Source organism: Ctenopharyngodon idella, chromosome 9, assembly GCF_019924925.1.
Source record: "Ctenopharyngodon idella isolate HZGC_01 chromosome 9, HZGC01, whole genome shotgun sequence".
NCBI classification, from domain to species: domain Eukaryota; kingdom Metazoa; phylum Chordata; class Actinopteri; order Cypriniformes; family Xenocyprididae; genus Ctenopharyngodon; species Ctenopharyngodon idella.
This window is the reverse complement of record NC_067228.1, coordinates 8,284,765-8,312,603: the sequence shown is the minus strand read 5'-3', so window position 1 is coordinate 8,312,603 and position 27,839 is coordinate 8,284,765. Positions and strand designations below refer to the sequence as shown.

General features: G+C 38.4%; 1 protein-coding gene across 1 annotated transcript in view; it reads left to right on the top strand.

Moving 5' to 3' along the window:
* Nucleotides 1-27,839, top strand: part of col18a1a (collagen type XVIII alpha 1 chain a) — a 90,119-nt gene that overhangs the window by 5,710 nt on the left and 56,570 nt on the right. The gene's annotated exons all lie outside the window — the stretch shown is intronic.

Sequence of the window (27,839 nt, the reverse complement as noted above, 5' to 3'; positions counted from 1 at the left end):
CCTGTTCAAAACACAGAGTTCACGCCACCTTTCAAAAGCCCTGCCGATATTTTTATTCTTGTTTTCGCACGGGCCTGAACGCATTCCCTTTTTTTGCTGTAGCCACTCCACAGTCCGAAGTCTTTTTTACTACAGGTGATTCACTAGTTGTCAATGAGGATGGTCGTCTTTACTGTTCTTGATTACAATCCGCCATCAAAATGACAAGCTTAATTATTCCAGCTGCTGTAAAAGAGTCTTCAAATGACCCGCCACCTGCAGCGTGCGGGACTCCTTTTTTATGTATACAGACGTATTGACGCAAAGGCAAACTCGTATTTTCCGCCGAAACCTACCAGTACCACTCGTATTAAAAAACATTATTACAAGCTTACCGTTGTGAATCGGGCTAAGGTAAGGATAGTTTTGAACACTGGCTGGTTATGTACTTGCTCAATTGGATCATTTTTAACCAAAAAAAGTTTTGGATTGCAGCTTTAAGCAATGGCAGATGTATGTAGGGTTTGAAGTCCTGCCGGTCATGTTTTTGTAAGCTTTAACTTTATTGGGTCACAAAGTTAGATTTGCTCTTTGTTCGCTTGGCACAATGAGCTATCAGCTGTTCCTCCAGTGCATTTGTGTCGATCCTCTCAATAAAAGCAGGTGTGCGCTGTGGCTATTCACAAGGTCAAAGCTGAAAGGTCTCTCATTTTGGTCTAGTGCCATAAACGCAGCTCTGTCTAAATGATATCTTCCCGAGACAATTAGGCCTATTCTAAGTGGTGATTTAGTGATCTTCAAAGCTTTCCAAGGTTTAAACCACAATTGAATTCTAGAAAATATTTGCTAACACATGCCTCATTCCACTAGATATTTATTCTCCAAGAGCTTTGATGTGAATTTGCTGTAGCATGTCCTCTTCCTTTTCAGGGTGATGCTGTAAGCGCTAGCAGCTGTTGTTTGTATTTTTTTTTTCTTCATGTAGCGTCAGTCCTTAGTGTCTGAACCTCTTGGTCTCACACTGAGCTTTAGCAATTTAGTGCCAAAAACCAATAGGAAAACCATAATTACAGCTTTTGGGTCATGAAAGGACGATTTGTAATACTCTTTATGGCCCGCACCCTACCATCATCATGGCTAATAGGCCGCTGAGCGGCACTGAGTGCTCCTGAAGTCCTTCCTGCCCAGGTTGAAACCCTTACTTTTTTTGCTCCCTTCACCTGTAATTGTGGCTCTATAGCGTTATTTGACAAATGACAGGCCAATGGGTTTTGTACACATCTCAAATTCCCCAGAAAATGCACCTGTGGTTTAAAGGCGTTAAAGGCAAATAGGAAAAGTTGACTTTTGCCGAAATAGCATTATGTGGATATAGACACTGTGTACTTTTATTGTAAGGTGTATTGTGTACCAGATGATGGATTGACTTCCTATTTGGGTTTTACAGATAGCGTCTTGCTTTTGCAGCTGTTGTGGAAGAAGATTGTGTTGATAAGGAGGGGTAAACGGGTGGGGTTAGGGACAACTGTGCGTTATCTTTATTACTGTCTGTTGTCATCGGTGTAAAGTTGCACTTCAGTGGATCTGAGGCGGATAGAATGGATTTTTGGCCTGTTGCTTGTCATTCAAGGAATGTTTCTCGAGCAGCAAATCAGCATATTGGAATGATTTCTGAAGGATCCTGTGACTCTAAAGATTGAAATGATGGCTGCTGAAAATTCAGCTTTGCCATCAGGAATAAATTACATTTTAAAATATATTGAAATATATATTAAAATTTGTTTGTTATAAAATATAATTTAAAATATATTGAAATATATATTGTTTTTTATGTACAGTATTTGATCAAATGCAGCCTTGGTGAGCAAGAACAAAATATATCTAAAAAAACAGTAATTCAGATTTACATTTTATACTGTCAAATTGAGTCTGTACAGTTTTTTTTTAAATTGGTAGAAACAAAAAGCCAACTAAAAATAATTTATATGATCGTCTTATGTCTCTAATTACAGTCATTTTCCATTTTATGTCTTCTAAATGGCAGCTGGCACACGAGTACTGTTTTGAATAATTGTTCTCTATGACGATTATTATGTGTAATTGCAAAAGATGAGAGCTGAACTGGTTTTATCTTGCCTGGAAGCAAATCATTTTAACTTCCAAGGTGATCATTTTGATTTAGTGAGAATTTTATGGCATGCAGACGATTGTGTAAGTATTTTCATATGTAAGTGTATCAACGCTGACACTAGGGCGATATAGCTTTAAAAAAAAGTCACAATATTTTTCAGCCTTTTGACAATTTTCAATATGTTTAATATCTTGACCAAAGAGCCATTGTTGCATTCAAAATGTTAAACGCAGGACTGGGAAATTACTGTAAAATGTGATTAAAAATAAACAACCGATTCTTTAAAATAAACTGTTCAAAAATGATGATTACTCTGTAAACCCTAATGCTCAAAATAATTAATTGGTTTGAGTAGGGTAAACTTCAATTAAACAAATTAGTTCAATAAAATTTATGAGTTTTAGAACTTTCTTTTTCTTTTGAGTTCACAAAACTGACACATTTTAAGTAATCTGAATTGTATTACTGTTTTAAGTTTTATAAACTTGTTTCTTTAAATTTAACAAACATATTTAACAGAAACTTGGCTAGAATTTCTTTTTCCCAGCATTCTTTGACACTCGAAAGGGAGAGTAAATGCTAAAATTAAGTGTTATATGCTTTTTTTGTGCAAGATTAATGTTAAGTGGGAGATTTAGTAGTGATTTAATGTTTTGCTGTTTGTTTTGCTTCTATATTGCCGTACTCATTCAGCAATTGCTATGCTATGCTAATGCTATCAAAGCATTAGTTGCGTCCCAAATGACGCACTATACACTATGTACTTATGCACTATGTACTCATCCATGTAGTGTATGAATTTTATAAGCTTATTTTGTCATTAAACATCGGAGTCTGTTCCCCCCTCCCCCTCAGAAACGTAATTAAAGCTACGTCAGTTGAGTGCATGAAGTGTCCAACACTTTTTTTCCGTTAATTTAGTGCATCATCCGGGTATTTAAAGTGCACTTTTTCTTATTGGAATTTTCTGTGTGAATGCACTTCTCGCACTATTTGTACTTAAAAATGTTATAGAATAGTGCATAAGTACGCGAATTGGGACGCACCTATTGTGTTACCAATGAGCAATTTAGCATTTACTGAATTAGCTTGTTAAAGCTAGCCAAGTTTCTGCTACTAAAAATATTTAAGTTGAGATTACATGATAATTTTAAGTTAAATATACCTTAAATTGTTAAGAACAATTAAAATGTATGAGTACAAAATAATAATCTGCCAGTTCTGCTTACTTAAACTTTCAATTTCTTAACTTAAACATTTTGATGTAACTGATTACCTAAATTTTTTTGAGTTTTGCCAAGTTATTCGGGTTTAGTGTGTAACGAAAAACTTGACATTTAATGGCTAAATAAATAAATTTACTGAAATATTCATTATATCCAACAAAATAACAGTGAATGAATCGTAAATACTCAATATATCGCACAGCCCTACCCTGACATGTTTTCTAATAGGAGATATAAAATATGCTTGTGCAGATAGTCATCTCATCTTTAGATCTTGACAATTGGTCAGTAATGAGGGGCTGCCAATAGGAAAATGGTTTCCATGCCAACCAGGTGTAGATTTGTCAGGCACAAAGGGTAGTTTGGCCCCTGTGTGAGAAGTGAGATCCCGTTACCTGGCACTTTATCCTTCCACCAGCTTAAGAAGTGTTTACATGTCCCAAGTAACAGTCTGCTGAACGCAGAGCTGGATGAAACCAGATACAACATCCCAAGAAATCCATACCAGCGCCTTTATTCTCATGAATGAAAGTGGGATTTGAATGACCACCACTGTACACCACACAAGACTATTAGGGCAAAGGCCAGTGAACTGATACCTTTAGTCGCTCCAGGCAATTTAGCGTCCATTTCTGCTCTATATGTGCTTGTGAATTTTATGGTTTCTTGTTATCGTATGGGTTTCTTCTTATCTTTTTTGTAGATTCTCTGTTTTTTAAATAGGGTTTTAATACTGTTCACTCTCTATTTTCTGATAAGTTTTCCTTGAAGTAGCCTTTAAAAGATGATGTTTGAAATTCCCTCCTTTCATTCATTCTTTCATCAACAGCAGTGTCCACAGACAGTTCTCTTGTTTCACCCCACATAAATCTTTCTCCCCAGTGGTGTGAAAGACGTCTGTCCCCTGGGCAGGGGAGATTACCATCAAGGGCAGTGGGCTTGAGAACAAAACACAGATTTGCAGAGGTCCTTTACCCATTTCTGTCTCTCCTGAGAGTTCTGGGAATGGGGGCTGAGGTCAGATATGGGAGACGGTATCATTCATGCTCTTTAGTTGTCAGGGAAAGAATGCAATGAGACTTAACACTCTAAAGGCCCTCTTGAGGCAGGTGCAAAAACCCTGTTTTCTATAGCAACACCTTTTTCTATAGGAGGTCACATGAAATGGCATTCAAGGATCCTCTAGGTTCTCACTGCTAGTGCAGCTCTCTTCTTTGCTTTGACAGCTAGAGGCATGTTAAGGCATGCTGGGAATAGAGCAAATATTGTGCTGTGACCATTTTCTTGCCTTCTTTGATTTCAAGTGTGGTGAGTCAGGGATGTGTGGGTTTAACATGGATGTAGGTTTAGTTTGGGAGGAAGTGTCTTTATTTGAAGGCTTGAGGGAATTAAATGATTCTTCACCCAAAAATGAAAATTGTCATCATTTACTCACACTCATGTCCTTCCAAAACAGTATGAATTTTTGTCTTTTGTGGAATACAACAGGAGAAATTCTGAAGATAGTGCTCATTTTTCCTTTACAAGCAGTACAAGCAGTACAGTAAATGGGAACTAAAGCTTTTAAGCTTAAGAAAAGGACACAAAAGCAACAGAAATGTACATTAACAATGGTTTTTAGAACTAGTGTGCTATATTCCAAGTTATACAATAGTTTTGTGTGACAAATGGACCAAAAGTTAAGTTTTTATTCCATGATATTCTTCAACTCCAGTGAACCAGATCAACGATTCATTGAAAAAATGTGACTCAATACATACAAATCTCTCTGTATGTATCGGTCAGAAAGTCTTTACTGTAACTTTTGGCCAATTAAATGTATCCTTGTTGAATAAAAAATCGAATCTCTTGAAGAAAAAAAAAAAAATCTTACTGATCCCAAATATTTATTTAGAATTTATTTGTGTGGTCTGATCCTCACGCAAAGTTATTGTATGACCTCACAATACTTGAAATATAGTGTACGAGTCATATGGACTTCTTTTATGATTCTTTTGTGGTGCTTTTGTTTCTTTTCTTTTTTTGAAGATTGAAAGCTTCAGTTCCCATTCCTTGTAACTGCAAAAAAAAAAAAAAGAGTGTGTAACAAAGTTTTCATGTTTTGTATTCTACAGAAGAAAAAAGTCAAATGGGTTTGTAAATGATGACAGAATTTTAAATTTTGGGGTGAGCTATCCCTTCAAATGTCTCCATGGATGCTGAAACAGTTTATTGAGATGCATAAGGATGCATCTAATTTGCTAAATAAAAACAGACTGCAGGGGCTGGAGGTTCTTAGTAGTTTTCACTAGGGAGTTTTTTTTTGTTAATTGCATGGGCTTGTATCAGCACAAAAGCCAAAGCATCACTTTGCTCAGCATGCTTGGAGGCCATAACTGTTCTGTCTGTGAGCTGGAACCGAAACAGTGAAGGAAGTCCTCTATTCTTCTCTGTAATGTAGGCCAGATGGCACAGTGCCATTCTTTGAGACATTCACAAAAAGGGAAGGGAATTAAGCCAATTGTGGGGTAGTTAGAACATTTAGAGAGCAGTGAAAGATTTGCCAGTCCATTCCTTTACAAAGCTATAGAGTTATCCACACAACAAGTGAGGGAGGGCCATCATTTTGGAAGAGTCAACAGTTGACTCTCTTGTTACAGGCTTTTTGGCTGAAATTTCCCAAGCTGCTTTGCTTTATGGTAAGTTGGTGGAGAGAATGAACATGGTTCATTGAAGTGCTCTAGGTTTATAATACCGTTATGCACCAGTTACCCTGGCTACATCGCTGCATGCTTGAATTTTTTTTTTTTTTTTTTTTTATATAAAGATATCAGGCTGCATGACAATTGACGTTTTCCATTGCCCCAAAGCCAAGTTGGAGCAATAGATTTTCATTTTTTTCTACACCCTTGCAATGTTCTAACATTCTTTGGCACTGTTTTTCTGTGTTCTGAAATTTTTTATGCCACTGAAGTCTGTTTTGTCCTCGTTTTTCTGTTTGTGATCTCTTTGATGAACTAGAATTCTGTGTAAAGCGAGACCTTATTCACAATACTGTTTCTTTGAATTTGCTCATTTACAGTGTGTTTATTAACTTTAGTGAATAACTGCTTTGAGGTACTGGGGAAAAATTCTGTTTCAAATGAATGCTGTTCTTTTGAACATTCTATTCATCAAAGAATCCTGAAATTTTACAAACAAATGTATCAGGTTTTCCACAAAAATATTAAACTCTTTAGTCGCACTGTCGCGACTTCGGGCTTGACGTCACTTTGTTTACCATGGTATACATTTACAGGTACTATATAGAATACTGTCTAAAAATATTGAGAATGATAATAAATTATACATCATTTGAAAGTTCTTATGGTCTGTTATCAATCTCCAACCATTATAGCAGCACAACAATTATAATAATAAGAAATGTTTCTTGAGCACCAAATCAGCATATTAGAATGATTTCTGAAGGATCATGTGACACTGACTGGAGTAATGATGCTGAAAATTCAGCTTTCCATCACAGAAAGAAATTACATTTTAAAATAGAAACAACTTTACAGTTTTAATTTATAGTAATTAGGGGTGTAACGGTACACAAAACTCACGGTTTGGTACGTACCTCGGTTTTGAAGTCACAGTTCAGTATGGGTTCGGTACAGCAGGTGGGGTGAAAACTAAAGATAAAATTGCTTTTTTTTTTATTAAACAGTGGTTTACTGAACAAATTGTGACCTGTCTTTAAATATATTAAATTAAATTATAACTAAAAGTTTCTTAAGGATAAAAAAATTATCTCCGCTAATGCTATAAACTATGTAGGGAGCCCTTATTTGAACATTAGGCTACTAAATATTAAAGGTTAACAACTGAGCCCAAACTATTAGCCTTATTTCAATCGCTATTTATTTTTAGATATAATAATCAACACTCAAATAACAAATTGTATGCAAACATGTTGCACATAAGGCAGTTTATGCATTAACTTCTAAATCTGATTATAAAATTATGTTTTACTCCAATTTGTTGTTGAAATGTAATTATTAATACACAGTCGCTGTCATTTTCACAACAGATTTATTTAAACATAAATTAAATAATCAAGACATCACTAACTGGTTAAGTAAAATATAATGAATATATAGGCTAATATAGTGAATATATTAAGCGAAAGTGTTTTTCTGGCGAACTAACAAGCTGTGGACACTGAATGGCATTTCTGAGGGAAATGCTACATGACAAATTGCTAGCAGTTTTATTGTGGTGTCTTTCTGCCGTTGAAACACTGATTGAGTGATTACATGAGATATGACCGTTTCAGTAAGTTGTATTGTATCTTTCAACATACCTTTAGATGTTCATTTATGTTTATTTTGTAACTAGTATTAAAGAGGAAGAGATGATTGCATTCACTCGCGCACCGCGCTGCCGGTTGAACTGAGGCGCCTATACAGTGATCTGTCACGCTACATCAAAGCGCGTCAAAACGCAATTTCCTGTTTGGATTTCGTGATTTTGTGGAATTTGAAGGATGACACTTTGTTTCTTATCGAAAGTAATAAAACGCAGAGCTTATTGGTGGTTAATGGTGGTCAGACTACAACGCTGTATTCGTCGTGTACTGCTTTTGTCTTTGTCCGTTGTCATAATTCACCGGGAAACCAAAGTGTTCCCAAACAGGAAACCTTAATGTTGCAATGTAATGCATTCGGTACACACGTGCACCGTACCGAAAGCCCTGTACCAAAACAGTTCAGTACGAATACGTGTACGTTACACCCCTAATAGCAATATTACAGTTTTTACTATATTATTGATCAAATAAATACAGCCTTGGTGAGCATAAAAACCTCTTTCAAAAACATTAAAAAATTGTAAGCAAAACTTTAGTAAGTTATTGTATAATATTAGATTATTTGGTGCTTAATCAAAAAATTAATGGAGGAACCGCAATCATGAAGTGGAAATAGAATCAGAACTAGAATCATTAAATTCTTTATGATTCCCAGAATGCACAATGCTACAGTACACATGGTCTACCTAGTGATCTGTCTTACCAATTCCCGAGACACAATGAACAATAAAACTTGTGTATCTCCACTGGAATCCAGGTCAGTCTGAGTTTAGTCCTATAAGAATAGAGACTAGTTGGGTCAGGTCCATGTTGGTACCTGGTGCTGATTGATGTCATGATTTTATCTAGCTTAGAACGTTCAGATGTAGAGTCATTGTGTTCAGATGTAGAGTCATTGGCTACGAGTCTCATGTCTCCTGTTGTTGGAGCACATTTACTATGTCTACAAAACACATTCAGTTAATGAGTGCTCTCCTGAGGCAAGTGTCACCACAGTTCTCAGAGAGATTCTTCCCTCAGATTATCATTCCTTTGCCCTTTATTATCTCGAGTCGAGTGGCTGGAAATCTTAGACCCTCTTTGGAAATCGTCTCACGGAAAACAATGTGACCGCCGGTCTCTTTTCAGCCTGCCTGTCACTAATTGCGGGACAGGCACGGCCCTGACTGATGAAGGACCCCTTTGTCATGCTCAGTGGTCCTGTTGAATCTAAAGCTTCTGATGTTGCTTGAGGCAAGACGTCACCCCTTAGATAATTTCTTACTTCATTACACAGGATTACCATGTCGACTAAAGAAGGGTAGGTTATAGTTACATATGAGTGTGTAGAGGTAAGTTTACTTCTTAGTTCTGTTTTATCAGCAAGACTTAGACTTCAAGACTAGTCATTCTTACAAACAAGCAAAAAGGTCACATTCTGTCCACTAATCCTTAAGTATTAGCTTTCTTTAACAGTCAGTCACCAAACAACAGGGATTAAGTTTGAAGTCGGGACCGTTTCATTCCCCATGCCGTGGAATTTCATGCTAGCTTTGAGTGGTGCTTTCAGGGATATGTTTTGAAGTTGTATGGTTTGCATAATATCTGGTGTTTTCCGTGAAGACACCGTAAAACAGTTCTCTGCCTTTGTAGATATCACAGGGTGGGATTATGATGATGATGATGTGTGGTTTGACATGGCAGGGATTCTGTTTTGTACATTTCTAGATCATTTGAGTCACTTTGTGTGCCAACCAAGCACCATTTCTCTTTTAGTTTACTCTTGTACAGTACTCTTTGTACAGTATCAGTGAGCGAATCTCTTTTAAACCTAAGATTATAACCAAAGTTTAGATTAGTCATTTTCATTCAAGTGTGTAGCATGTTACCAGGCCTGGACAGTTTTGTTTTAACAAATCCCTGTTCCAGCAACTCTGGAAAACACTATTTGCATCTTTGCTGGTGATTCATGAGCCTGGCAATGAACAGCAGCACAATGAGAATGCAATGCTTTGACCACAGAAGAATGTTGGAGTGCTTTTATTTAACCATCATTCATGCAAGATATAGTATCATAAGTAGACTAAGAGGGACACCTGCTTGGACATGTAGCTTATACACGACTGTTTAAATGTTTTAGAAGTATTTTATGCTCACCAATGGAAAAGCTGAATTTTTCAGCATCATTACTCCAGTTTTCAGTGTCACATGGTCCTACAGAAATCATTAATATGTTGATTTTGATGCTCAAGAAACCTTTTTCTACAATTACAATTTATAGATGACAATTTATTGTTCTAAATGTTGAAAACAGTTGTGCTGCTTAATATTTTTGTAACATTTTTTTCAGTTTTTTTTTTTTTTTTCAATGAATAGAAAGTTCAATAGAACAGCATTTATTCGAAAGGTAACACTTTAGTATAGGGAACACATTCACTATTAACTACGACTTTACCCTCAATAAACTCCTAATTTACTGCTTATTAATAGTTAGTAAGTTAGTTGTTAAGTTTAGGTATTGGGTAGGATTTAGAATGTAGAATAAGGTCCTGCAGAATAAGGCATTAATATGTGCTTAATAAGCAACTAGTTAAAAGACCCTAAAATACGACGGCGTTCTACTTTCATAAGGGGGATTTGCGTCACGGCGTTTGTTTCCAAGCAGACCATTAAAGAATGCGACACACACATATCCCGAACATCCTGTAGAATTCAACCAACCAGATGACGACTTCGAAAATCGTGAAGTGTTTCCAGATCAGTGAGCCATATGCATCAGACGTTCAGCCAATGGTCCATGGGCGTGATGTCTGAGGCTGAGACTACACAGCTTGTGTGGGATCTTTTGTAAAATGGTAATAAATAGACATTGCCTTATATGAGGTTAAAAGGCTCTAATATGTCGGCCTGATTATTGGAAGTAAAAATTACAGACAGTGTTGGCTTAAAAGCCTTATCTTGTGTTGTGTCTTCACTAACATCCCTTTCAAAAGATCATTTAAAGATTCTAAACTTCTTGATTCTCCAAATTATGGTTTAAAATAAACAACAAAGAGAGTTTTATAATTTGTATGCTGTGCCTCTAACCAAAAGCTTGTCATTACATGGGAGTTCTCACACTGTGGCTTTGGGTCCCTTAAAGTAATTAAGATGAGAGTCTGATTTTGCTCACAGGTGTGAAGATTAAACGACTGATTATTAGGGTTGGGAATCGTGAGAAATATTCCGGTTCCGATTCCGGTTCTGCCTAACGATTCCGGTTCCATTAAAATATTTAAACAACTAATAAAAAATAGTAGTAAGGGAAAAAGGCACAATACTCGAGTCAAACAGTCCTTTTTGTATTTATTATTCTTGTAAAATGAATTTAACAGACTGTTAATCTCAACAAATTCGCTAACACTTTACAATAAGGTTCATTAGTTAACATAAGTTAACTACATTAACATGAACTAATAATGAACTGCATTTCTACAGCATTAATCTTTGTTAATGTTAATTTCAACATTTACTAATACATTATTAAAATCAAGAGTTATTTGTTAACATTAGTTAATGCACTGTGAAGTAACATGAACAAACTATAAATGGCTGTATTTTTATTAACTAACATTTATACTAACACAACAAAGATTAACAAATACAGTAACAAATGTATTGTTCATGGTTAGTTCATAAATGATCCTTATTGTAAAGTGTTACCACAAATTAGATAAGATGCTTGAACACACATGTAAGATTCAGACAGGTGAAACAGAATATTTTTGTAAATTGGATTCATAAAGACTTGTTTTTGAAAGAATGATTCAGTGATAAACACATTTTTAACAGTAAATTTGTTGCCACCTAGTGGCATAACAATGCAATCGATACAGTCGTTATTTGAAGTCCAGTTACTTTCAGCATGTAATTTATTATACATAAACATCAGCAATACATCAGCAATCTGAATAATAAACTTTTGTATACTTCTGTTATAATTGGAATAGGCCTATTTGTCACACAGAAATAATGATATTGTGCGTTTGAAAAGATTGTGAAGCTGTTTATATCTACACATGACAACTCTCTTTAGATCAACGGCAGTGTGAACGCAGATTTGAATGTCGCGATTTTATTTATCAAATGTTTAATATACACGGGCGAATCGTTGTCATTTAGGAATTAGATCGTGTGGGTGATGAAATCGAGAATGCGACTATTAATCGTGCAGCTTTGTGCACCCCTCTCTCTCTCTCTCTCTCTCTCTCTCTCTCTCTCTCTCTCTCTCTCTCTCTCTCTCTCTCTCTCTCTCTCTCTCTCTCTCTCTCTCTCTCTCTCTCTCTCTCTGTGTGCATTGAAATCTGACGTATATGAGTAGCGCGAGGGCTTTTCAGTGCATTCATTGCTATAATATTCATGATGTGAGATGTCTCTATTAAAGGATACACTCCCCGCACTTCGCACACCCATCACACCAGAACCGTTTTCGGAACTGAAACTTAGAAATCTTGCACGGTTCCGGTTCTTTTAAAAAAACACTACCGGATCCGGATGAGAACCGTTTCTCGGTTCCCAACCCTACTGATTATGGATCCAGCATTTGCTTCACAACCTGGGGACCTTCCTAAATAAGAGCAGTTGCTCAGTCTGAAAAATAGCTGTTTTCTATGTTCACCACCTACGCAGTGAAGACATCATGTTTATATTGCAAGAAAATGTGTTATATTGCGCAGTAGCCAATTTTTATTAGGCTGTGTCCCAAATATGTGGTAATGCTGTTGACTAAACCATAGCAAATCTAAAAAAAACGTAAAAAATGTTTGCTGCAAACCTTTGCCAGACCACATAATTTATATCACTTGTAGACGGAGTGTCGAGATTCTATTATTGTAAACTATTCATTATTCATCCTATATCACCATATGGAAAACGTTAATTGCTTTGTGATATGCCCCAGGGGTTGTAAATCTTTGGCTCTATCATTACAATGTTGTGGTGATAAAAGTCAAATCACTTTTACTCACTGATTGACAGGGGAATGCCAAGAATGCTGGATGTCTGGTTCGTGTGTCAGTGGATGCCCACAGAAAAGTGAAGCTGTGGGCCCCTATTTCATTAGATATGACTACTTACAGGAATGTGAACAGGCACTGACAGACTCTAGAGATTTTAAAATGAAGCAACACCAAAAAACAGCAACAGATTCCATGTTTAACAAGTTCACTGGGTTGAGAAGACCATTTTATATGTTTGAGATTTTACAGTTGATCCATTTGAGTTTTAAGCGAGAAGTGACAGAAGTCTCGCAAGCCTAAACAGTAAAAATTCTTGGTTCATTTAGTTTTGGATATTTGCAGTTTGGCGAATAAAGGCCAATTCACACTGCACCGACAGATGCGACCAACACAGACAATCACCAGATTACAGAACGTCACTTCTCAGACATTCCATGACCCGACAAACACAGATTCAACAAAAACGCAGACCAACGCCAACAGATGCTGACGGGTAACACTCATTCGACAAAAACTGACAAAGTGTGTGTTGTCGTCTGTCGGCGCAGTGTGAGTTGGCCTTAAGTGAACTCGCTTGATAAACTGATTTGTGAGTCATTTTTACAGATTCAGTTGAAAGAACCTGTTCATAAGAGTCATAAATTTGACTCACAGATCATTTGCTTCTAGACTAACATGCTTATAAAGACACCGGTTTTGTGTTCAGGTATATTCTTGTTAAAGACTTGTTAAGCCCGGTTCAATTGACATTTACCATTGAAACAAAAGCTTAAACCCTTTCCTCTGCTTGTCATTGGATTTTTGTGGCAGCATTGCTGTGTGGCCTCACCTTGTCAGGTGCCAGGGATTAGGTGTATTAAGTGCACCCCTCTGAAAGTGACAATAGCAGGTTTGTTTGCGTCTCCTTAGAGGATCAGCTGAGCTCCACTCAGTTAAAAACCTCTGAGATAATCTGTCCTGGTGCACCAAACACATGCTTTTCATTCCCATGTAACAAATATGCTTTTCCTTTTGCAGTTTCTCGATGAAAGATAATACATTCTTGTGTATAGTCTTTGTTTAATATAGTTGTTGCACTGCTATATAATTATGCTGCTATACCATTTTATGGCCAAAATCTAATACAGCTTTGAGTGTAAACTTCCTGAAGAATGCAATATTCACATGGCATCAGGATGCACTATGGGAAGGAGACAAGCCGGCGGAGGCAGTGTGATGCTTTGGGCAATGTTCTGCTGGGAAACCTTGGGTTCTGCCATCCATGTGGATGTTACTTTGACACGTACCACCTACCTAAGCATTGTTGCAGACCATGTACACCCTTTCATGGAAACGGTATTCTCTGGTGGCTGTGGCCTCTTTTAGCAGGATAATGTGCCCTGCCACAAAGCAAAAATGGTTCAGGAATGGTTTGAGGAGCACATCAACGAGTTTAAGGTGTTGACTTGGCTTTAAAATTCCCCAGATCTCAATCCAATCGAGCATCTGTGGGATGTGCTGAACAAACAAGTCCGATCCATGGAGGCCCCACCTCACAGCTTACAGGACTTAAAGGATCTGCTGCTAACATCTTGGTGCCAGATACCACAGCACACCTTCAGGGGTACTTGAGATGCTGCTTATGCTTTGACATTAATGACTTTTCATCATCATGAAAGCATAAGCTTAGGAGCCTTTAAGACGCTTTAAGTATTGTGGAATAGTTGTGAACTCAGTAACCTCACTGAAAACCCATGGCGTGAGGACATTATGTAAAGGATTAATGCAAGTCCTGACCCTCAGACTGAATAAAGTTTGACATTAATTCATGATTGTGTGAAACCTCTGGTCAAGAAAAAGCAAATAATCTGAACGAACAAAGAAAGCTGCTCGAGACATTTTAAGTCTCAGTTTGGGCACCGTACTTGGTGTAAAACATTGTTTCGTGTATTTGTTTTGTTACCAAAGTCTGGTCAGGATCTGTTTAATCTGATTAGATTCAGCCTTTTACAAGATGGCAAAGGTTAGGGATTACTCCTTCAGAATACATGGACTTCACTTCTGCCAGCAAGAACTCTGTAAAATGTGCCTGGGCTGCCAGGAGCCACAGTGGGAAGATTTCAATGGATGTGAGCTTTAGCGGGCACTGGCCATCTTCCAGGAGTTCAAATGCATTATTCACACTGAGAAGCAAAGCAGCGACAAATTATTCCTCAATAAAGTCAGAGGAGTCTTGTATTTTTTCAGATTTGTGGTGGGACTTTCTCTGGAGGGCAGAGGGAGATACGTGTTGAGCTGACAGTGAAGGGAAACAAGAGACTCTTAAACTGTGATCCTGTCAGGTGTAGCTCCCCTCAACCCAACAGCGGTATCTGCCCACATTCCTGCCATGCATTCTGTTCACCAGTCTGCCTGCTCTTACAGCGCTATTCAGTTACACAATGTCATTCAATACACCTGATCTTTGCTAAACAGACCTTTGGACAGTTACTGAGGAACTTATTTAGCCGACTACTCGGCCACAGGCCAACAGCAGCCAAAATGTCTCGATGGCCGTGGTTTCAGTACCTAGAGGCAACTTTCTCCATTAGCTTTTGTTGTATACCTTCAGGGATCACCAAGACCGATATCGTTTGAAGGAAATAAATCTAATTGGATTTGCAACTGACAGCTTTTCACGTTTCTGTTGCGGGCTAGCATTTCAAAGTGAGCAGTGCTCTGTTTTGACTTTGTAGGGTTTTGGGATGCCTTTCAGACTTTTTCTTGGGTTTACGTCTTTCCACAGATCTTAGGAATAACCCCCCCCCCCCCCTCCACCCCAAAGGGCAGAAACAAACTTGAGCAAAACCGTTCCTGAAATGTAATTTGTTTACAAGCCATTTTGTGTGGGAAACATGCTTTGGAAGAAATAAGTTTTGTATATTTCAAGATTACACAAATCTCAGTGATCCTGCGTTCTGTGACCTCAGATCACATTACATTTCACGCTACTTTAACAAACATGTTTTACGTCATTTTCCATTGGCTGCAAATATAAAGCCAAAATTCTTTTATAAACACTTGAACATTTTAATATCCATTTTAATAAGTCTACAAGTATGTTGTAATTGTGTATCTGATTTAAACTTTCGTAGCAAAGATGCCATTAGAATCATTTTCATGATCCATTCAAACTGTTTCAGTGAGTTGATTCAAAACTGATTGTGGTATGTTTGCAACAAAACTCAACAATGTTCACGGAAGTCTTCAGATGGCATTTTTCTCGTACTAATGTTTTATTTACAGTAGGTTAACTGTGCTGTTTTTATTATTTATTGTTAAATGATGCATATAAATGAAATTCTTTACATCATGCATTGTGCATTTTGAATCTAATTGGCAACAATGGCTGTTTAGTTGGTGGTAAATGATGGTTTCTCTAAATGGGAAAAATATTTCAGAGCAAAAACAAAATATTGAGAGGTTAAGACATATTGGAAGAAATATATATTCAATATTATTTATTTTACTACTGTCAGCCTTTTGACGACATCTTGAGGGATTTCGATAAGTATTTGTTCTGAAAGGGATTTACAAAGAAGTAAATAAATGAGTTTAAACAGAATAGAAGTAATGATTAAAATGGTCATATGGATCAATCAGCTTTTGTTAAGGGAACAAAGCCATGACAGGAGCATGCAACACAATTTTAGAATGAAAGACAACAGGAATTGCAAGCTAAAACACATAAGAATAAATTCCCAAATCCCTTACACACATTTCATATTAGCCTATGTTTGCACTTTGTACATGGTGTGTCTGTCAGTTTCTGTACAGAACAACCTATTTATAAATGTTTTGTTGCTGGAAACAGCTAAGTGACTGGCCTGTCTGAACTGCGATGAGAGTGTTTCAGCATTTTCCTGTTGCTTTGTGCCCTAATTAAATTATGGCTTCTAAAGTCCTTGTTACAAATTGTCTCTTGTGTACCCTCCGGTTGTGCTTTTGTTTTATTTATCCCTTTATGAATGATGCATTGTTTGAAAAGAAGGACATAAAGAGGAAGAGAGAAAGAGAAAGCCAGCTACCCATTACCTTTGATAAATCCCCTCTGCTGTAGGGGGCCTGTCATACATGGGCCTGATTTCTGTCCATTCTCATGTTGAACAAGTCCCTTTATCTTCCTGCTGATTCATCTCTGCTCCCCACCACTGCTCTTCAATGCTGGTGAGGATAGTGGCTGAAGTTCCAGCAAAGGTCAGCTTGAGAGGCCACTGCCCACCCCACAGGGTTTCCTTAGTAAAGCGTAGACAACGTCAGGAATGTGGCTGGTGGACAATGAGACCCTCTCTTACCTCAGCACCAGACTGACTCCCTAAAGCATGCTCACAGTCAGGATAAGAGATCAGGTTGAATCCCATTAAGTTGCTTTAAAATTAAAATGTGGTTTGTTGTCTGTCTGTCATCTCAACCACTTGAAATTCCATAACTTTTTGAAACACCTTATAAACCACTTGGCAACACCCTAACAACCACTCAGAACACCTAGCAACACCCTAGAAACCACATGGCTTTTAAACTTTCTCACAACCACTTGCAATTCCCTAGTAGCTTCTTGAACCACCTTAGAAACCACCCTAGCAACTTCCTAAGAACCACTTTGAAAACCTTAGCAACACCCTAGCAAAAACACAGCCATTGCTTGGCAACTTTAGAAACTGCTTAGCAATGCCCTAGCAACCACCCAAGCATAATAAATAATAAAATAATTCTTACCAATAAACCACCCCCACTCCCCCGGCCCACCTCAACTTTTTAATTTCATAATACGGACCTCGAATGAAACTACTTGAAGAGCCCTGCCTTAGAGATTGCTTAGCAACCACTCAGTACACCTAGCAACACATTAGCAACCACTCAGAACATCTAACAATACCCTAGCAGCACCCTAAGCAACACCTTAAGCTCGGGATACACCAAGTCAATGTCAAAAAACTAGCTGCGACAAAAGCTGACTGTGTTGTCGCCTCTCGTCGGGTGCGTCTCAGCCAAAAAGCTGTGCTTGAACACACCAAAAGGACTAAAGGCAATTGTCAACTAGCACATGCGTTCTGCACCTGCGTGTATGTAAATATCTGTCCATTTTAGCAGGTATCGATAGTCTATTTTCGTCATAGTTCTGTCATGAAACTCTAGATGGCGCAGGCTGATGGGTCCTCAACACAAGCTGATGATACTTACGCCGTTAACTACTGGCACAAGCTGATTCATTTCACATCTGCAGCCAATGAGCTCGCTGCTCACACTAAAATGGCTGGTTATCATTTCACTATAGCAGTTGCAGCGTGTTTTCAGAGTTCGTCTAAAACCCTCCATCTTCCCTAGCTCCACCTGTATAGATCTGCTATGGGTAATTGATATATGCTGTTTGTGGAGCAGCAGTATGTCTTACACACTCACAGCAGTGTATCGGCGTATGTATTGGCAGTAGCAAGTTCCTGTACTTGTTCAGCAGCAGCAGCAACAATTCAGCAGCAGTGGCGTAGCAGATCTAACCTGCCAAGACCAAATACATTAACATTGTCATATCCATTACCATGCTAAAATCTTCCAAGAGTTGTCATGATAGAACTGCAGATATACAATCTGTAAAACAAAGCAGTGCTTGCTTACCATTTTGAATATCAGTCATGCTGATCACTTTTTTCATTCCAGACGGCTCATGTTATCATAAAAATATATGCGCATTCAAATGCTCAGGTGAGATGATGTAAAATTAGAACATCTTTGCTCGCGTTCATCACTTTCGCTTTTATTCTTGCGCACTGACTCGTTCACTAAGCTGAACAGCCAGAGTTCTCTTTCTCACTGACGGCGCCAATGCCAATTCAATATGCTGTATCAACAAAAAACAAACAAACCCAGACGGCGTCCGACTAGAGCTAACTATGTGGAACACACAAAAAAAAACTAAGCTGACCGACGCTCAAAAACAGCCCTGACATTGTCTGCTGGCCGACCGTCGGCTTGGTGTGTCCCGGGCTTTAGCAACTTCCTAAATACCATTGCTTAGCAACTACTAGCAACCACATGACTTTCAAACTTCCTCAGAAACGCTTTGTCAAAGTTTATCTTGAAAAACCTTCCTTTTTACTAAACATTGTGCTCTCCTTGAACATTTATTTTAAGGTCATTGGAAAAAAAAGTAATTGTGCTTAAGATTTTAATGAATGAAAACTGTGAGTAATTATATTCAAGCACTTACTTTAAGTAGTGTTTTTCATCTTAAGAGAACACCACAAAATTTTCAACAGCTTAGCCTAAGGCCCACATGTTAAAGAATTTGTACAGACAAAGTTTTTATAGTCACGCTTCACTGTAGGAGTGGCCTACTGGCGAATGCCAAGTGAAACAGCCTGGGAAATCAGTTTTTCAAAACCTCCAAACAGGAAGAGCATGATATTTTCTTTTTATCTATCTGCTGGGTAGTGATCTACCAGATGGTATTGTTTTAACTTTACAGGCATAGTAAAACTAAGGAACAAGGAAGACTTACAAGTCTTTCTTTAAAGTTTATTTTACTTTTTGAATGTTAATTTTACACTCCCTGTCCATTACCAAAGAAAAACAGTTTGTTTACTGTGCAAGATAAATTATGAATCTGGGAATTTTTCTAAACAGGAAGTTTTGATATGATCCCATGTTGGTCCTGTTCTTTTTTTACTCTTTGGTCTGTAAATAATTCCTAGCCTTAATATGATTTGAACTCTTGTTCGTTTTCTCGCGCTTCCTCTCTCTTTTTGTTTGGCATGGCTCTTTTGTTCCAGCAGGATAATTAAGTTTTGAATGTATTCTCTTCAGGGGGCCTTTGGGGTTGGATAAGAGGAGAGAGAGTGTAGGAAGGGCAGAGGCAGTGGATGTTTGAAGATCTTCTTTGCCAGAATTTGGTTCAAGACTGATTTCTTTCTCTCGAAGAGTAGTTTCCTTCATCTAGCCTCTTTTAGAGATGTCTGCCTGTCACATCATGTTAGCGGACTGTACATGCACCCTCCAGATTTCTCCTTTGTCTCCGTTTGCTCTGCACTTTGACTCATCGGGAGAGCGGTGTTTCAAAGCGGCTCTCTGATCATGCTCATTAATTCTATTCTCATAAGCTCTTTCCCTCCTAGACACATCAAGGCTCACATTGCGAGTTAATGGTTAAAATAATGGGTGTTCTTCAAAACTGTAGTATTGTATCTCTCCTGTTTTTGTTCATTCTTGCTCTGATGAGTAAGCACATTAACCCTCAGATCTGGGAAAAAGCTCTTGAATGCTTCCAACACATGTTGGAAACAGAGAAGGATGGAGGAGGGAAAGCATTTCTTGTGCCCTGAGGGAAGGTTGGTTGACTCGGGCTGTTTCCCCAGGGAATGTGAGTCAGCCTGTGGGCTTATAGACAGCTGAAGTTCAGGGTCATGTGACCACAGGACAGGGCAGTGAGTTTGGCTAATCCCTCCTGAAATGTCCACTTACACTCTGCAATTTAGGACGTCCTGTCAGTTGTGTTTTCCTTTTAGATATGCACAGCTGTATCTACTGTCACAACGTTTAGCGGCACTCACTGGCTCTCTTCCAATACCTGTTGAGCCTAGCTATCGGCCTACTTATTTAATAAATTTGTCAAGGTTTATTTTATCATATTTTTGAGTCAGTTTAATGAATAGGCCTTTAACAAAAAAAAAAAAAAAAAAAAGTCCAGATGCATCTAGACTTATTTTAAGTTGTTTTAACGCTTGGAAGTGTTGAATTAAAGAAATGCAATAAGGGCTTTGTTTCATAGACAGGCCTTGAATGTTGCCCTAGCAGGGGACTTTTGATACAAAATTTCAGTCTGGTCACAAGCACTGGTGTAGAAGCTTTGCAGTCGCATACTCAAGCAGTTCATACTTGTCTGAACTTAAAATGTTGTGAAAAATGCAAGCATTTCTTAGACACAATTAGTTGAGAAGATAAGAACAAAGTGGTAGACTACTGGAAGAGTGTTTCTATGAAAAGCTGCATAGAAAGCAGTACTCAAGAACATAAGCATGGTTGCTTTGCATGCAAAATACTTGAGGGTTTGTCATGGTTGTAAAAACACAGGATGGAGTAGGAGTTTCCCATGAGTGAGCGAAGTCTGAAAAAATGATGCCGTGACTCATTTCTTTAAGTCCTGAGTCACTAAGTTGTGTCTATGTCATTAACCTTACTAACATGCGCTTTAGGGAGTTATGAGATCCTCCTTCGGTAATTTAGAAAGGAATTGATGGCTTTTACAGAAGTTGCACTTTTTCAGTGTAGTCGCTGCTAAAATTATTATTATTATTGCTGTTATTAATATACATTTATCTGCCCCTCAGCAATAGTCTTCCACCTCTACCTATCTATATTTTTAGGCATAAACTAGAGCTGCACGATTCTGGATAAACTGAGTCACAATTTTTTAGTTTAAAATAGAGATTATGATTCTGGAATGGATGGAAACGCTGGATGGAAAAGCCAAGATGCACATAAATTCTAAAAATTATGCGCTCAAATGTTTTATGCGACACGAAAACATGCGCATAAACTGTAATGGAAACACTTTTACCGAATAAATAGCTGGATGCGCATCAAAAAAAGACATGTGACTGCGATGGGACGGCATAACCGGACCAACCGATCTCGTTGCACAGCATCTGAAATACTGTTTTAGTCATTCTGTAATGCATGAGCAATGTCTGTCGTTAAAGTGTTTCAGTTTAATTCTCTCCTAGAAGCACCTCAAAGACTGCGTTCACCAGTCATCTGAATGCAAGATAACATGACAGCGTTTATTTCATCTGCGAGCTCTGAGGCGCAAGTATTTTATTATATACGAAAATTATTATATACAGTGGCTTCTACTGCAGCAACTTCCATTTTTCTTAGTGATATTTAGCACCAGTTTATCAGGAAGTGACGATTTTGTTCTCTTTGACTCACTGGATGGAAACACTACTTTATTTGCAAATGTTTTATGCGATATTCTATATTTGCGCACAAGTTTAATTCGCAACTTTGGATGGAAACATAGCTAATGGCTCATTCATGAAGACTTCTCTTCTTTCATTACTGGATGAATCAGTGTTTTTGAATGAATCTCTTGAATGAATGATTCAATTATAAACACATTTCACTTGTCGCCACCTACTGGCGTAACTATGTAATACAATCTGTATTTGAAGTGTCAAGTTCAAAAGGTGATTTGCTCTATTTTGATTGCTATCGTAGACATCAGTGTTTATATCTGAACCATAAACCTGTATCCCAGAACTTCTGCAATAATTTGAGTTATTGTAAAACAGAAATAATGATACTGTGTGGTTGAAAAGACTGTGAAGCTGTTTCATATCTATACATGACAACTGCTCTCTCTGGGTTAGCAGCAAAGTCAATGCAGATTTGAATGTTCACTGTGATTGTACTTGTCAAAGGTTTAATAGGCATAGATGAATCGTTGACATTATGTAAGAAATAACATTTTATGGGTGTTTGAATCAAGATTGTGATTTTTTTTTTAAATTTATTTTTTAATTTTTTTAAGGATTTATAATGCAGCTCTAACATAAATGTTTTTTTGTTCAGACAAAGACTAATCTGGCAAAATACATGGAATTGTTTTTTATGAATCAAAAGGAAACTGATGAGCCAAATTTAAACTCAATTCTGCTGTTGTCAGCTTATGTAAAGTCATGTCTTAACACATCAGTAGCTGCTCCCTTAATTCCTCAGGTGTTAAAAAAAAAAACATTCTTCCTGTCTTTAAGGTTTAAGACCAAGCTTATGCGTCTGGGTTTTTTATTTTACTATTTCTTTCCTGTGGCTTTTAAAGTAGGAACAAAATCAAGGAGACAAAAGATTTTTTGTTTTTGTTTGAACAGAGCCATTAAATGAGAATAAATTATGAGGGTAGATGTACCACAAAACGACAAGGTCAGGTTAAACAAGGTGCTGTAAAACCAAATTTAGACCTATCAAACAAGGGTTTGTTGAGTGACACAAAGGAAATGGCTTGACATGAAAGGTTAGACAGACATAATGTCCTTACTTCATGCTGTTAAGTTTTAACAAAGTGAAGCTCAGGATAAATAAAGGTTACATGGTATAGTCTCGTGCAGACATGTGGGTCCTATGGGACCAGCACAGGTGATGGAGCAATCTTGACAAAGCGCTTGCTGTCAGTCTGCCTCATTTCCACTTGATTAAAAGCTTCTTGTGCTCACTGAAATACTCAAATGTTCTGCTAACAGAGGAACTGATGGAAAGTATTGAGTTAGGGCAAAAAGGAAATGCTGGTATTGAAGAGAAACTTCCTATATTTACCATTTGGCTCTTAATCAAAGGAATTGTGAACTATCAGGGAGGTCCAAATGTGCTCTAGTCATCCTTATATACACTACGATTCAAAATTTTGAGGGTCAATAAGATTTGAATGTTTTTATTCAGCAAGAATGCATTAAATTGAATTGCTTTTGTTCCACTTTTGTTTGTCACTTTGGATTGATACAGCCAAATAAATGCAGCCTTGGTGAGCTTCTTGGAGACTTCTTTCAAAAACATTGAAATATCTTACCAGCTCTAAACTTGAATAGTAGTGTACGCAGAGTTACTGCCTCCTCTCCAAAAACAGTTACTGTTGATATTGGGTCGATGTCTTGCACTGGAGGCAGTCATTTGCAAATGTATTTGCCCGTGTGACGTCACAGGTCAGCCAATATCAACACTAACTGATTTAGAGCTTGATTAAATAAATGCTTTGTTTATAATGAAGAGGATGCTTTAAGCTATCAAACTTGCATGATGTTTTAATGGTACAAAAATAAATATAAAAATCAAAAGGCAAATTTGATTCTCATGTCATGATCCCTTTAAAATCTTATGATAAGCCAAAATTTTGCTCTTAGTCTTATAATATGGCGATAAATGTTTGAGTCGGTATGAAGAAAGGCCAGTAAAGGGAAAAAAAGTGAGAAGGGGGAAGGGGCAATGGACTTAATGGTTTCTACATGTTCTGTCCAACTGTGCATTGGGGTTTGAAAAGATCTCACACTGCGAGCTGCTCTAGTGTTTGGGTGGGAGGGCAGGGAGGACCCAGCTATTCTCCCTCTGGCAGACGGCATTTTCCACCTTTTCGTCACCCTGATGGCTGTCCTTTGAAGGAGCTTTGTTCCCGAACCCCAGAGATGTCTGGAGAATGCTGGGCCTGTCCTCGTGAGAGATGTTTCTCCTCAGACGCTTTTTGAAGCGGAATACCCTTTCATTCTTGAAGCCTTTACTTATCTGGAAATAAATGCAAAGGCAACAGATGATTTTCAGATAAACATAACTATTTCATGAAATTCCCAGAAGAACAAACACATCCTGTCAGTATTACAAGGCATCCAATAAATGCAGCGGATGTAGTGTTTTCCGTCAAAGAAAAGAGTAGTGTTCAGATCAGAATTAGGATGCTTGTTGTAGGTTTCCTTCTGCTGAAGCGTGTGCAGATGTTATTGGGTGGCTCGTGTCCCATTATGGCCTCTTCTCCAGATGTTATTCCTTTCCAATCACCACCTCGATTTCCCCTCTTCCGTCTGTGATCCACCTCATGGAGGAGGTGAGAGCGACAAAGGGATGACAGTACTTTTAGGTGGGTATGCATCCAAAAGTCTGTGTTGAGACCTCCATTATAACAGTGATTCATGACTGGTTTTGCTTCAGGATCAAGACTTCACGTTAGACATCAAGTAGCAACCCAAAACATTTCAATATGTCATTTTGGTAATCAAAGGTGAGTTTTAAGTGATAAAATTATTGACTACAGGGTGACTTTTTTAGTATTTAATTTAGCCTGTTTTTTTTTTTGTTTTTTTTTATGGCTTTCATAACATGGCATGCCATGCAACTTGTCCATGTTGGTATTTGACTAACTTCTGGTATTTGACTTCTTTTTTTTAACCAACGAATTTGTAGGCAAAAAATACCAAATAGCTACACAAGCTTAAATAGGTGTATGGCTTTTGATTTCACAACCACATAAGATATGGAGAATGTTTATCTTTGCTTTTATATATTTAGTTGCATTTTTTAATTTGCAATTATCGTTGTTTTTTTTTTTTCCACTGTCCGTGACTTGATGGCAACTGGTGGCACACTGCATTATACATTGAGCAAATGTGTCATTGGTCAACTTCCTCCCTTCTAATAGGAGTCACACAGATTGTTTATGTCTCATTTGGTGGCTTTGTCCTTATTCTTGTGGCACAAATAACCATGTTAGCCCGGCAAACTGCTGAAATATGTCCAGTTATATAACTTGTTTGTTCTAAAACTTATCCTTTTTTTATTTATCCCTTTGATTTCTTTTGTGTTATATAAGGGTATTATTTTACTTATTGACCATTACTCATAGACTTTGTGGGAAGTTTCATGTCCACTTCTGCTAACCCCCCAAATTCTGTTTTGCCCTCTGCTGCCTCAGAAATCCAGATTTTCAAAGACCTTGCCCAACAAACAGCTGTTGTCTACAAGCATCCCCATCCCCCTGTGCCTTTCAATAGAGCTTTAGGACAGCAGAGGGCTCTCTTTTCAGGAAACAGATTGATGGGCATTTTAAAGACTGACAGGTGTGGGTTTCTGTTGAGGTCAGTGAAGCCATTGTTGCAAACGAAGAAGGGCAAGACAGAGGCCACTGCTTGGCCACAAGTAGTTTGAGTTTCACCTCATAACTTTTCTTTTCTTTTGTGATATTGATAAACTGATATATCGGTCAGGAAGATTAGTCAGACAATATTTAGTCTCAGCCTCAGACATCACGCCCACAGAACATTGGCTGAGCGTCTGATGTATATGGCACACTTAACTGGAAACACTTCAGGAATTTCGAAGTTGTCATCTGGTTGGTTGAATTCTACAGGATGTCCGGGAGACGTGTGTGTCACTTTCATAAACACTCTTCCTGGAAACAAATGCCATGACGCCAAACCCCCTCGCGGAAGAAGAAAGCTGTTGTGTTTACAACTGTGACAATTAGTGCGTATCAGGATCATCTAAAATGTATCTTCAAATGTATATGAAGTTGGCGGCTCCATTGTTGCACTAAACTTGCACAACGTTCTTGAATGGATAATTTATTAGATGCACGCTGACGGTCTGTTATTTTATGGACATCGACTTTACATTTTCACACTCCTAAATATCTTATTGCCCACCTCCCATGCCGGAAACGGCTGTTCGAATCCCACTCGCGTCAGTGTGAGTAGAACCGGAGGGGTTACATTGGTGCTGTGACCCAGATGGGGGTGAGGTTTAGGGGGGTGAGTATAACGGAGGCCAGCTAGTAAGAGCTGTGTGAGTAAACCTCATTCCACTAGCCTCTAGGGGTGCATGGCGACTGACGCTAGAAGCTGCGGTCTTTAGCGTTCTTGTTAGTGCGCCCGCCTCCCATGCCGGTAACAGCAGTTCGAATCCCACTCGGAGCGGGGCGAGTAGAACCGGAGGGGTTACATTGGTGCCGTGACCCGGATGGGAGTGAGTGTAACGGAGGCCAGCTAGTAAGAGCTGTGCGAGTAAACCTCACTCCACTGGCCTCTAGAGGTGCACCAGTGACTGACGCTAGAGGTTTCGGTCTTTAGCGTCTTTGTAAGGGTGCCCGCCTCCCATGCCGGAAACGGCAGTTCGAATTCCACTCAGAGCGGGGCGAATAGAACCGGAGGGGTTACATTGGTGCCGTGACCCGGACTGGAGTGAGGTTTAGGGGGTGAGTGTAACGGAGGCCGGCTAGTAAGAGCAATGCGAGTAAACCTCACTCCTCTGGCCTCTAGAGGTGCACCGGCGACTGACGCTAGAGATTGCGGTCTTTAGCGTCCTTGTAAGGGTGCCCACCTCTCATGCCAGAAAAGCTGGTTAGAGTCCCGCCTGGAGCGGTGCTAGAAAAATTGGAGGGGTTACACATGAACCTTCAGAAATTATTCTTAAAATGCTGATTTGGTGCTTAAGAAACACTTCTTATTATTATCAATATTATTTTTTGCTGCTTAATATTATTGTGGAAACTATTAAAATCTTACTATTGTGGAAAGTAAGATTTTAAAGAAATTAACAATTTTATTCAGCAAGGACACATTTACCTTTGCTCTAAATTTTTTTCTGGGAATAAATGAGTCATTCCAAAAGAATTCCATGCGATTTTGAGTTTTCCATGAGGCCCACACATATTTCGCTAATTTTCAAGTTAGTCACTTGAATTCACCATGCTGACCAACAGAAAAGCTCCTTGGTTTGAATGTGAATTCTTTGTGAGCTGTGCTTCATACAAGAGACAATGGACATTTTTCTCACAAAATTTTGCTGAAATATTGTTATTGTGACTGCACCTTTACTTTTAAAAATGCGTTCTGTTTTGTTGCACACTATACAGCTGTTTTTAAATACAAGAATGTATTGTGTATTCGCCCCCGAATGCATCTGATCAGGGTCAGGTGATCCCAAAACCAACCTTATACATGGCTTCCTTAGCAATGATTTAGAAAAAATTTACTTTCGCATATACCTAATCCAAATCTATGCCATCGTTGCTCACTTGTGTAGACAAGTGTTGGCTTGAACTCACTTAGGAAGGATGAGTAGTCATCTGTAAGTTTCATCGTCAACAAAGCCTTTCCTCAGGCATGTTTGCTTTATCTGAGCCTCACCCTTTGCTCTCAGTTAATATGACCTGAGGAAGGATGGTTGGACGGGGACGACCACACCTTGTCCTTGACTTGGCCATGTCAGAGGTTTGAAATCTTAGCACAGGTAAATAATTAGCCCAACCCCACTGTTGACAAGACACAGACGAGGCTTGTTCCTGCCAGACAGGTCCCATGTCCAGCAATGTGGCCTGTCTGCTCTCCCTGTGCGAACCACGTCACACATGCACACACACGCTGTAACACAGCACTGATCTTAAGCCCTGCTAATGATAGTGCTTCGATTGAGGTGTCCTCTGTAATGAGGTCAATGTGGGAAAGGCTGCACTCAGCACCCCCAAGAGGCCCCCCGGCACTAGGCTCAGCAGCGCACCCTAATGGTACTTTTGTAAAGCTGCTTTTTTCCTTTCACATTTCAGCAAATACTGTTCTGGGAAATCAGGTTTATTGTTGAAATGCTAATTAAAATGGCAAACCTCTGTTAAAAGTTGCAAACCTAACACATCAAAGAACTGTAATAGAGAACAC